The sequence below is a fragment of the Corythoichthys intestinalis genome, chromosome 14 (assembly GCF_030265065.1).
Source record: "Corythoichthys intestinalis isolate RoL2023-P3 chromosome 14, ASM3026506v1, whole genome shotgun sequence".
NCBI lineage: Eukaryota > Metazoa > Chordata > Actinopteri > Syngnathiformes > Syngnathidae > Corythoichthys > Corythoichthys intestinalis.
Window position 1 is genome coordinate 27312835 of NC_080408.1, and position 11976 is coordinate 27324810.

Sequence of the window (11976 nt, forward strand, 5' to 3'; positions counted from 1 at the left end):
TGCTGTACGTTCGCCACTATTTTTTTTCAAATGCGAATGAGAATTTACGATAATTCCCCAAGGTGTTGGATGTATTAGCTGGTCTAGCTAATGCTCATCTCAGATGAGTAATTTTGCCATGTATAAAAGGTGGATAAAGAGTGGAATAAATCTGTACAATGCAGTCATATAACAAGCGTAGCCATTAGTTAGAGATAGTGACTACAAGAAAAAAAGGATTTTCATCAGATGGGGTGCATTGGTCTTTTCTGAATGCTTTGCACCTGTTAACCCTTTTCCATCGTGAGGGCTGACAGCTGCTTTGCTTTGGAATTAGGGAGAAACAATTCAGACAAGAATGTCGCAAGGTTATCTTTGTCGTCAAGGCCAAAGGGAAGAGAACAATGCAATGACGACAGCACGAGATAAAGGCCGTGGACCTCGAGGGGATTCGCAGTTGCGTGAGTGAAGTGGACCCACAAGCTCAGCTCTCACTCAGCAACAGCTGCAACAATTCAGTCTCTCAAGGTGTGTCGCAAATAAATGTGTTGCTCCCAGCTTCTCAAGTGACCTTCACTGACCCTTCTAATCAGGTTACCACAGCAGAGTGTTTAAAAGACTTTCCAAGTCCTTTAATGAAACACTTAATATTCAAAATGAGTGAGTGCTACAGCGCACTACAGGCTGAATGCTGCAATGAAGAAGTTGCATGCCCTCTACTGGCTTACTCGTAACCTACAGGCAACTACAAATTCGCAATGAATTCATCAGCTCAGATCTGAACAAAATATAAAAAATCGGGGTTGGGGGCCCGAGAGTACTTTGCAACCCCAGGTTTTAGGTTTGTAGTCATGCTTAAACAATTCAAAGACAATTTAAATTCGTAGTCATATTATGAAGAAATCTAACATTATTAAAAATGGTAACTAGAAATTCTCATGCTCACATACAAATAAGTAACATGAAAAGAATTCTCCGACTCAAGCATTTACAGTTGAAAACAAATACGTCTTTTTGATAGGAACCTTACTCTAAATGCCGAAACATGTCATTTGCATGTAATTGACTTCCCTATACAGTGTATATGAATTTAAAATTAAGACTTTGCTGGTACATTGTTGTCTATAAAAGTTTTAAAACAATAAAACAAACAACAAAAATGAATTAAATGAACAAAAATTTTTTTTTATAATTGGTCAAAATAATTTTTCAAACAGATCATGTGACTAGCACCTTAGAGATGGTCATTTGCTTTACTTGGCCAAAACTATCTGAGGACAGCAGAGACAAGATGGATGACATAATTTTTTCAAACCTAAGCTTTCAAAAGCGACAACAACTACTAAATGAGAACTAAGGATTGATGAGGTGGACAATGAAATGCCGGAGAGCACCACGAAAATGGAGAGCGGAGTTTCAGTTTTCCCCACTAAAGACACTAATTGTACAACAGAACCACCACTGGGCGTACCATATTCAGTGGAGACCAATCTTGGCCATAAGAATAGCTGTCCTAAGCAGCCTGATTAAGAACTCCCCTAAAGAAGGATGGGAAATAAAAACAAAAACAAAAAAATGCTCATTTTCACAGATTATTATAAATATTCCTGCCTGGAATATCAGGTCAAAAAAGATGCCGTCTCCTGTTTTGCTTGGCGCCATTTTGAAACTGACCACGGTGAGGATTCGATTTACAAGGGTGTGAATAACTTGAAAAAAGAGTAAATTGGATATCTACGCGGAATGCAAAAGTCGGCGTCTACTTCTCAACAACAAAAAAACCTGCGCCCTCACGCACACACCCAACACACACACACAACTGGGGTGCCTGTATTTACGAGCATGGGCTAAGCTACTAACCACTTATATATCATGTAAATTAATTTTATTGCTGACACTGTTTCGGAGTCATCAACATGTTTTGAAGAAAAGTCAAACTCAGCCTAAGATATCTCTATATATTTTATTTTATGATTATTATATATTATCTATAGTATTGCCATTTACAGTACTCTACATTATGTTTCATGCTGCGCCATCACAATGCAAACCAAAAAAATGTGAGACAAAATTCTGATTATGTGTCTAAAACTGCATATCTGTAGGATTCTACTCCACTACGAATGACAAATGTAAAACCTTAGATATCATTGTTGTTAAAATATATGGCAGAAAACACAGACAAGGCTGAAAAAGCAGTTTCTGCTCTTGCATTCCTATTTAAAAGAAACTGCTGTATTTTAAGCCAAAACAACTGTTGTGTTTGATAGAACAAAATGTCTATATGCTGCCAGAGCAGATTCATGGCAAATTAAGCCCCCGAACTATTTTTAATTTGCCCGTTTTACCCTGAAAACACCTGTTTACAGACGTCGCACAACCGCTTTTGTATTAACTCAGCCATAAAACGAAGGTAATTAAATATATTTATTATTCAAAATGTCTGTCATTTTTAGTTTAGAATCATTAATTGATGTCTAATATTTCGTTTAAAAAAAAAAAACGGACTTCAAAAAATTATTCACTCGCATATTGTAAACTTTTAAACAAATTACGTCACAATGAAAAAAATGGCGTCTGGAAAAAAGTCACAGATATTTACCTCATAACTATCGCTTAATTGTATTTTTTTTGTTTCTGTCACATTTTTTCCGATATGTTAGATGATTAATAATCGATCCAAACAAAGAAAAAACATTTAAAAAGGCAAATATATGAAAAACAACATCTCGACCACTCCTTGATGTCTGCAATTTCTGCATCACGACCCTTGTTATATTACCATGTTTCACCCATAAAATTCCCCAAAAATCCAGCTGTGGTCATTCACAGCTGTGTCTTGACACTCAGTGATACAAGCTACATGGAGTTTTTGGATCGAAACAAGGTAAGTATGCAATAATATCTCGTTAAAGTCATGGCGTCTGTAATCCTGCTCTCGCGTGTTCTCACCTCCAGATAGGGTTTTGCTGTTTACAAAAAAAAAAAAAAAAAAATTTCAATGCCCTCCTGTTCAAATTTTTTCTTCCCCCAGAAAATTGAGATTTTAAGCTTTCCAATGATGTATCACACATGCATATTAGACAATTTTGAAAGTTGGCTAAATTGGGGGTCTCAGAGTGGAACTTCAAGTCACCTGAGTGTTTTCCGCCATATATTGAATAAAATCAATAATTTACACAAGCATTATATCTAATTTCAACATCATCAATTCAACCAGTGGGGGAAAAAAAGCTCAATCAGGTGATTTTGCAAAATTCAAACAGCAGAGGGCACTTGCTAACTTGATATGCTTAAAACACATTGAGGTGTGCTGGATGAATCATTCATTCATTCATTCGCCCATCCATTTGCCGTATGGCTTATCCTAGTTAATAAACTGGAACTACTAACCTGTCAATCAGTGGTGAAATTGTTCTTTTTAGGATCATTGATTTCGCCATATTGCAGAGAAGAATAGCCACAGTGAAAATAACAGGTGCATTGAATGAAATCAGTAGATTTGTCTGTCAAAACAACAACAACATTTTCGACAATTAATTAACACTGTAAGACTTACCTCATCGAAGAATGAATTATCGTACCTCATGTTGCTTTCTCCTTTCTGCATTTCCCTGGACACATCTTGAGCCCATTCAGAGGTTCACAGACTGAGGGAGTGAAAAGAAAAAGAAGACAATAGACCAATCATCTCGAGTGAGCCTCCACCTGATTTCAACACACCCTTGAAAGTGACATTTCACAATTGTGAAGAACAAATACTATTAATAGCTTTGTCGTCTAACGTTTCATACTCAAGTGAAGCAAGGTGCCTCACATCTTGCTTTATGAGGTCATTTCAAAATTCAAACTTGAAGGACTACTGACAGCTGAGTATGAGACCTTCAGGGGAAGGCAGCGTGAGCTAAAGTCTGGGTATCGGCTAAGGCTGATAAGCAATCCCACTAAACTTTTTATTACGAAGGTGAAACATACCGTCCTCTCCGGATACAAAACTACAGAAAAAAAAAAAAAAACAATTAAGGTTGGAAGGTTTCTGTGTGCAGATTTCTCTTTCTGGTTTCCATTTAAACAATGAATTTTGACAAAAATGTCATATCCTTAATTTCACAATCCCTTTGCATCATTTTAATAAAATATATGTTCATATTTGCAACACTTAATCAGATCAAACACGATATACATTGTTGTTTGCTCGTGGCGTCACCTGTCACTTTTAATCAATTGAGATATTAAAGTATGTCCTGGCAACTTGCATCCACAAGCTGTACTTTGAGCTAGCAAACTCCCAGGGGTACCCAGAGGAATTTCGCAAGTTCCATTTACGAAAGGTTACACAGAAGACATCAATGGCCTAGAGTTAGGGATAGCAAAAATCAGGCCAACTTTTTAATAGGTTGTCATGTTGCTCATAGCGACTTAAATTTGATTCAAGGAGATTGAACATTGGTATTTATTTTACTGTACAGCAAACAGTCACTGATGGTGCCATGGTATATTGTGATAAATACCCTTTGACATTAATTCATTCTCAAACAGTTTGCAATTTCTAGTTTGCATCACAGTGCCTCTGGGGAGCCATTGTTTTGTGCAGTACAACACTGATGGGGAAACAGGAGTTCAAATAAATTAGAGTGTCTCCAACCCCACAAGTATTGGCACCCCTTCAATTCTGTCAGATAATGCTCAGTTTCTCCCGGAAAATGATTGCAATTACAAATGCTTTGGTAGCAATAACTTCACCTATATTGCTTTCAATGAAAAAAGACAAAAGAGAATGGGAAAAAATCAAATCATTATTATTTTACACAAAACTCAAAAATGGGCCGGACAAAAATATTGGCACACTTTTTTAAAATTTTTATTTTTTAACCTGTCCTGTTCAGCTGTCTGACACAGGGAATGGAAGTCTGAGTGCTCGGTGGGTCTGAACAGTTTTAATGTTTCACATTGAGAGTATGACATATTTCCTTTGTGATCATTCACATACCTCGTTTATTATGACAAAACAGCAAACAGGAAGGGGTTATGGGGGAACAGAAGAAAAGAGACACAAGAGAAGAAAGAAAAGAAACACAAAAAAACAACAAGAAATACATTGAACGTCTACACTAACTACTAACATATTGGTGCTATCGTCAGCTGTTGACCAGGGAAAGAAGGGGACGGGGGTGGGGGAGTCTATAAGCTAAGTGATTGAAAGGGGAAGAGTGTACACAAATCAGCTCTGTTATCTAGAACCCGGTAATCGTGTGAATCCCTCGTGAGTGTAAGCCCGTTGGCGACCGACCCTATGCCGCCCCCCACCAATCCCGGCACCGGGACTCACTACCCAAGCGCGCTCCACCACATCCAGTCGCACGTGAGCCCCACCAAGCGCTGAGCCAGCCCCGGGGACGGAGGGCGTCACCACCAACCCCACACCCACTTGCCCACGAGCCACAGCCGCAGCCCCCCAACCAGCACGGCACGCCACAGGACCTCCAGCAGCCCACCAAGCCCAGGGCAGGGCAGAGTCCCTCGCCGGAGCAGGCAACATCCAGCCGATACACCGGCGCCCAGCCAGCAACCCGCGACGGCGCACAGGGCGGACATCCAGTTGGAGAAGAGAGGGGAAGGCGGAGGCAGGAGGAAGCCGCCACGGGGCGACGCGAGATCGGAGCCCCGACGTCCCCCTACTCCCGCGGCTGGCAGCCCAGGCAGAGGGGAGGCCAAGCCCCAGGAGCCACGCCATAGAGAAAAAATGTGTTACCCACCTACCATCCTATTACTGTGTATTGGCACACTTTGAAAAATCATGTGACGGTTCTTTAATTTGTGTAATTAACAAAACCTATTACTGACCTGTGGCACATAACAGGTGGTGGCAATAACTAAGTCACACTTGCAGCCGCTTTAAATGGATTGAAGTTGACTCAACCTCTGTCCTTTGTTCTTGTGTGTACCACATTGAGCATGGAGAAAAGAAAGAAGACCAAAGAACTAAGGAATTGAGAAGCAAATTTGTGAGGAAGCATGTGCAATCTCAGTCCATCTCCAAACATCTGAATGTTCCTGTGTCTACCGTGCACAGTGTAATTAATAAGTGTAAAGCTCATGGTACCGTGGCTAACCTCCCTAGATGTGGACGGAAAAGAAAAATCGACAACTTTCAACAAAAGATTGTGCAAATGGTGGATAAAGAACCTCAACTAACATTCAAACAAGTTCAAGCTGTCCTGCAGTCCGAGGGTACAGCAGTGTCAACCGGTACTATTTTTGGCGTCTGCATGAAAAGGTACTCCATGGTAAGATACCCAAGAAGACCCACTTCTGACCCAGAGAAATAAAAAAGCCAGGCTGGAGTTTGCCAAAACATACCTGAGAAAGCCAAAAACGTTTTGGAAGAATGTTCTCTGGTCAGATGAGACAAAAGTAGAGCTTTTTGGGAAAAGGCATCAACATAGAGTTTATAGTAAGAAAAAAAAACTAAAAGAACACTGTCCCCTCAGTCAAGCATGGCGGAGGTTCCCTGATGTTTTGGGGATGCTTTGCCTCCTCTGGCACTGGACTGCTTGACCGCGTGCATCGCATTATGAAGTCTGAAAATGAACAACAAATTTTGCAGTACAATGTAGGGCCCAATGTGAGAAAGCTGGTTCTCCTTCAGAGGTCATGTGTCTTCTAGCAAGACAATGACCCAAAACACACTTCAAAAAGCACTAGAAAATGGTTTGAAAGAAAGCACTGGAGACTTGGAGGCAATGAGTCCAGACCTGAATCCCATACAACACCTGTGGAGAGATCTAAAAATGACTGTTTGGAAAAGGCACCCTTCAAATCTCAGAGACCTGGGGGAGTTGGCCAAAGGAAAAAGGTCTAAAATTCCAGCAGAGCATTGTAAGAAACTCGTTGATGGATACTGGAAGTGGCTGTTGGCAGTTATTTTGTCTAAAGGGTGTGCTACCAAGTATTAGGCTGAGGGTGCCAGTACTTATGTCGGCCTAGTTTTGGACTTTTGTGTAAAATGATAATGATTACAGTAATTTTCACACTATATGGCGCACCTGACTATAAGCCGCCACCCACCAAATTTGACACAAAAACTGCATTTGTTCATAGATAAGCCGTACTGGACTATAAGCCTCAGTCGTCCTCACTGTATTATGGGTGTCTATCACAAGACCAAATGAACCACCATGAAACTTTGAACCAATTTGCTCCAAAACTTCATTGCTTCAAGATGTTTCATTTGGCCATAACTGCTCCCTTGGGGGAGACAGTCAACCTCTGCTGCCACCTACTGTCAATACTGTTGTTGTCCAACATGCCTCCTAGCATGCATTGCAGCGCTACATATGTAAATAACAATCAAAATTCATGTTCTGTCCTAATTATTGCTTTGGTTACTGTTCCAGTTGTTTCACTAATTGCTAATTATGGTATTTGGTTACACATTATTTGACAGTGGTGCCAAAAGACTGTCATTAGACAGTCATAACTATGACATGACACTGTCATGAGCTTTAATGAATGCTTATAACATATGTCATTTAGTGTTATCCCACAAATTATCTCACTTTTGAATGGATGTAAAAGATCCGAACTGGACATAAACGCTAGTGTTAGTGACATAGTGTTAGTTAGTGACATAATTTGCCAGATGACACTTAATGACATCTGTCATAGGCAATCAGTAATGCCCATGAGAGTGTCATTTCATAATTATGACGGTCTTATTACAGTTTTATGACACAGCTTTTAATTAGCTGCACACAGCCATTAACCCAAATAAATCAACAAACAAGCCGCACTGGACTATAAGCCGAAGGGTTCAAAGTTAAGGAAAAAAGTAGCGGCTTATAGTCCGAAAATTACGATAATCTTTTTTTTCATTCTCTTTTGTGTTTTTTAATTGCAAGCAAAATATATGAAGATATTACAACCAAAGCATTTGAAATTGCAATCATTTTCTGGGAGAAATTGAGCATTATCTGACAAAATTGCAGGGGTGCCAACACTTTTGGCCAGCAGTGTATAACTGTGTGTGAAAAACAATAGTTACCAGTTGAATTGGCTGTTTATGTACACACTCTATCAATGAATGCAAACGCATACACCATAATATTTTCACTATAAGGGGCACCAGACTATAAGCCGCCACCCACCAAATGTGACACAAAAACAGCATTTGTTCATAGATAAGCCGCATTAGACTATAAGCCACAGCTGTCCTCACTGTATTATGGGATATAAACAGTAAAAGATATTAACCGGTAACACTTTATTTGACAGCAGAACCATACGACTGTTGTAAGACCAAATGAACCTCAAAGGAGCTTTGAACTAATTGGCTGTAAAGCTTCACTGCTTCAAGAAGCTTCATTTGGCCATCACTGCTCCCTTGGGGGAGACAGTGAACCTCTTCTGCCATCAGCTGTCAACACTATCGTTATCCAACATGCCTCCGAGCATGCATTGTGGCGCTAGAGATGTACAGTGGGGCAAATAAGTATTTAGTCAACCACAAATTGTGCAAGTTCTCCTGCTTGAAAAATTAGAGAGGTAATTGTAATTGTCAAAATGGGTAAACCTCAACCATGAGAGACAGAATGTGAAAAAAAAAAAAAACAGAAAATCACATTGTTTGATTTTAAAAGAATTTATTTCCAAATTAGAATGGAAAATAAGTATTTGGTCACCTACAAACAAGCAAGATTTCTGGCTGTCAAAGAGGTCTAACTTCTTCCAACGAGGTCTAACGAGGCTCCACTCGTTACCTGTATTAATGGCACCTGTTTTAACTCATTATCGGTATAAAAGACACCTGTCCACAACTCAGTCAGTCACAGTCCAAACTGCACTATGGGAAAGACCATAGAGCTGTCGAAGGACACCAGAGACAAAATTGTAGACCTGCACCAGGCTGGGAAGACTGAATCTGCAATAAGTAAAACGTTTGGTGTGAAGAAATCAACTGCTGGAGCAATTATTAGAAAATGGAAGACATACAAAACCACTGATAATCTCCCTCGATCTGGGGCTCCATGCAAGATCTCACCCCGTGGCGTCAAAATGATAACAAGAACGGTGAGCAAAAATCCCAGAACCACACGGGGGGGCCTAGTGAATGACCTACAGAGAGCTGGGACCACAGTAACAATCAGTAACACAATGTGCCGCCAGGGACTCAAATCCTGCACTGCCAGACGTGTCCCCCTGCTGAAGCCAGTACACATCCAGGCCCGTCTGCGGTTCGCTAGAGAGCATTTGGATGATCCAGACGAGGACTGGAAGAATTTGTTATAGTCAGATGAAACCAAAATCGAATTTTTTGATAGAAACACAGGTTCTCGTGTTCGGAGGAGAAAGAATACTGAATTGCACCCGAAGAATATCATACCCACTGTGGAGCATGGGGGTGGAAACATCATGCTTTGGGGCTGTTTTCTCCAAAGGGACAAGGACGACTGATCTGTGTAAAGGAAAAAATCAATGGGGCTATGTATCGAGAGATATTAAAATCTCCTTCCATCAGCAAGAGCATTGAAGATGAGACGTGGCTGGGGCCTTTCAGCATGACAAACAAAGGGTACATAACAAAGTATTGAGATGAACTTTTGGTATTGACCAAATACTTATTTTCCACCATGATTTGCAAATAAATTCTTTAAAAATCAAACAATGTGATTTTCTGTTTTTTTCCCACATTCTGTCTCTCATGGTTGAGGTTTACCCATGTTGACAGTTACAGGCCTCTCTAATATTTTCAAGTGGCAAAACTTGCACAATTAGTGGTTGACTAAATACTTATTTGCCCCACTGTAAATAACAATCAAAATTCATGTTGTGTGCTAATTATTTATTCAGTTACTGTTTCACTTATTTCATTCGTTAGTTGCTAGTTGGTAAAAAAAATATATATTTGACAGTGGCGCCATAAGACTGTGATTAGACAATCATAATTATGACATGACACTGTCATGAGCATTATTGAATGCTTATAACAGAGGTCATTTAGTGTTATTGTCAAGGTGCAATAGATTTGACCTGTCTTTAGAAATCAGAATGGGTCGTGTTTCTGAATGTCTTATACCTACAATACAGTGCATGTAAGATGTTGCTGTTCAGTCCATCAAAGGCATATACTGTAAGTGGGGCAAGTAAGTATTTAGTCAACCACTAATTGTGCAAGTTCTCCCACTTGAAAATATCAGAGAGGCCTATAATTGTCAACATGAGTAAACCTGTCCTCAACCATGAGAGACAGAATGTGGAGAACCCCCCAGAAAATCACATTGTTTGATTTTTAATGAATTTATTTGCAAATCATGGTGGAGTAAGAATAAGTATTTGGTCAATACCAAAAGTTCATCTCAATACTTTGTTTTGTACCTTTTGTTGGCAATAACAGAGGCCAAATGTTTTCTGTAACTCTTCACAAGCTTTTCACACACTGTTGCTGGTATTTGCGGCCCATTCCTCCATGCAAATCTCCTCGAGAGCAATGATGTTTTGGAGCTGTCGTTGGGCAACATGGACTTTCAACTCCCTCCACAGATTTTCTATGGGGTTGAGATCTGGAGACTGGCTAGGCTACTCCAGGACCTTGAAATGCTTCTTATGAAGCCACTCCTTTGTTGCCCTGGCTGATTGTTTGGGATCATTGTCATGCTGAAAGACCCAGCCACGTCTCATCTTCAATGCCCTTGCTGATGGAAGGACATTTTCACTCAAAATCTCTCGATACATGGCCCCATTCATTCTTTCCTTTACACAAATTAGTCACCCTGGTCCCTTTGCAGAAAAACAGCCCCAAAGCATGATGTTTCGACCCCCATGCTTCACAGTGGGTATGGTGTTCTTCGGATGCAATTCAATATTCTTTCTCCTCCAAACACGAGAACCTGTGTTTCAACCAAAAAGTTCTATTTTGGTTTCATCTGACCATAACACATTCTCCCAGTCGTGTTCTGGATCATCCAAACACTCTCTAGCGAACCGCAGACGGGCCTGGCCGTGTACTGGCTTCTGCAGGGGGACACGTCTGGCAGAGCAGGATTTGAGTCCGTGGCGGCGCTTTGTGTTACTGTTAGTAGCCTTTGTTACTGTGGTCCCAGCTCTCTGTAGGTCATTCACTAGGTCCCCCCGTGTGGCTGTGGGATTTTTTGCTCACCTTTCTTGTCATCATTTTGACGCCACGGGGTGAGATCTTGCATTGAGGCCCAGATCGAGGGAGATTATCAGTGGTCTTGTATGTCTTCCATTTTCTAATAATTGCTCCCACTGTTGATTTCTTTACACCAAGCGTTTTACCTATTGCAGATTCAGTCTCACCAGCCTGGTACAGGTCTACAATTTTGTCTCTGGTGTCCTTCGACAGCTCTTTGGTCTTGGCCATAGTGCAGTTTGGACTGTCACTGACTGAGGTTGTGGACAGGTGTCTTTTTTACCGATAATGAGTTAAAACAGGTGCCATTAATACAGGTAACGAGTGGAGCCTCGTTAGACTTCTTTGACAGTCAGAAATCTTGCTTGTTTGTAGGTGACCAAATACTTATTTTCCACTATAATTTGGAAATAAATTATTTAAAAATCAAACAATGTGATTTTCTGTTTTTTGTTGTTTTTTTTTTTCCACATTCTGTCTCTCATGGTTGAGGTTTACCCATGTTGACAATTACAGGCCTCTCTAATCTTTTCAAGTAGGGGAACTTGCACAATTGGTGGTTGACTAAATACTTATTTGCCCCACTGTAATAGAAATAAAACCGAACACTTTTAAGAGCCCTGGGACTAAAGATATAGATCTACTTTAATTGTAAACAGTGATGAGTGATCATAAAGAGATGGCACAGCTGCGACCTTGGGCCTGTCTTGTCTCTTTGTAGACAGCAGCTGCAACTCTTATACCTCCCTCTTGAGATGTACTTCACACCGTATCACTTGACAGACTATTGTTGATTGCGAAGTGTTTGGGGTATCATAAATCTGAATGCTTACAAGCCTACAATACTT

At 40.4% G+C, this 11976-nt stretch overlaps 1 long non-coding RNA gene across 1 annotated transcript in view; it reads right to left on the minus strand.

Annotated features, from left to right (window-relative positions):
• Positions 1-3211: 3211 nt before the first annotated feature.
• LOC130929505 (uncharacterized) overlaps positions 3212-11976 on the minus strand; it is a 32149-nt gene continuing 23384 nt past the window's right edge. The window contains exons 3-4 of the long non-coding RNA XR_009066907.1: positions 3564-3629; positions 3212-3485 (exon numbers count right to left, since the gene is read on the minus strand). This is a non-coding gene — a long non-coding RNA (uncharacterized LOC130929505). The remainder of the gene's footprint in view (positions 3486-3563; positions 3630-11976) is intronic.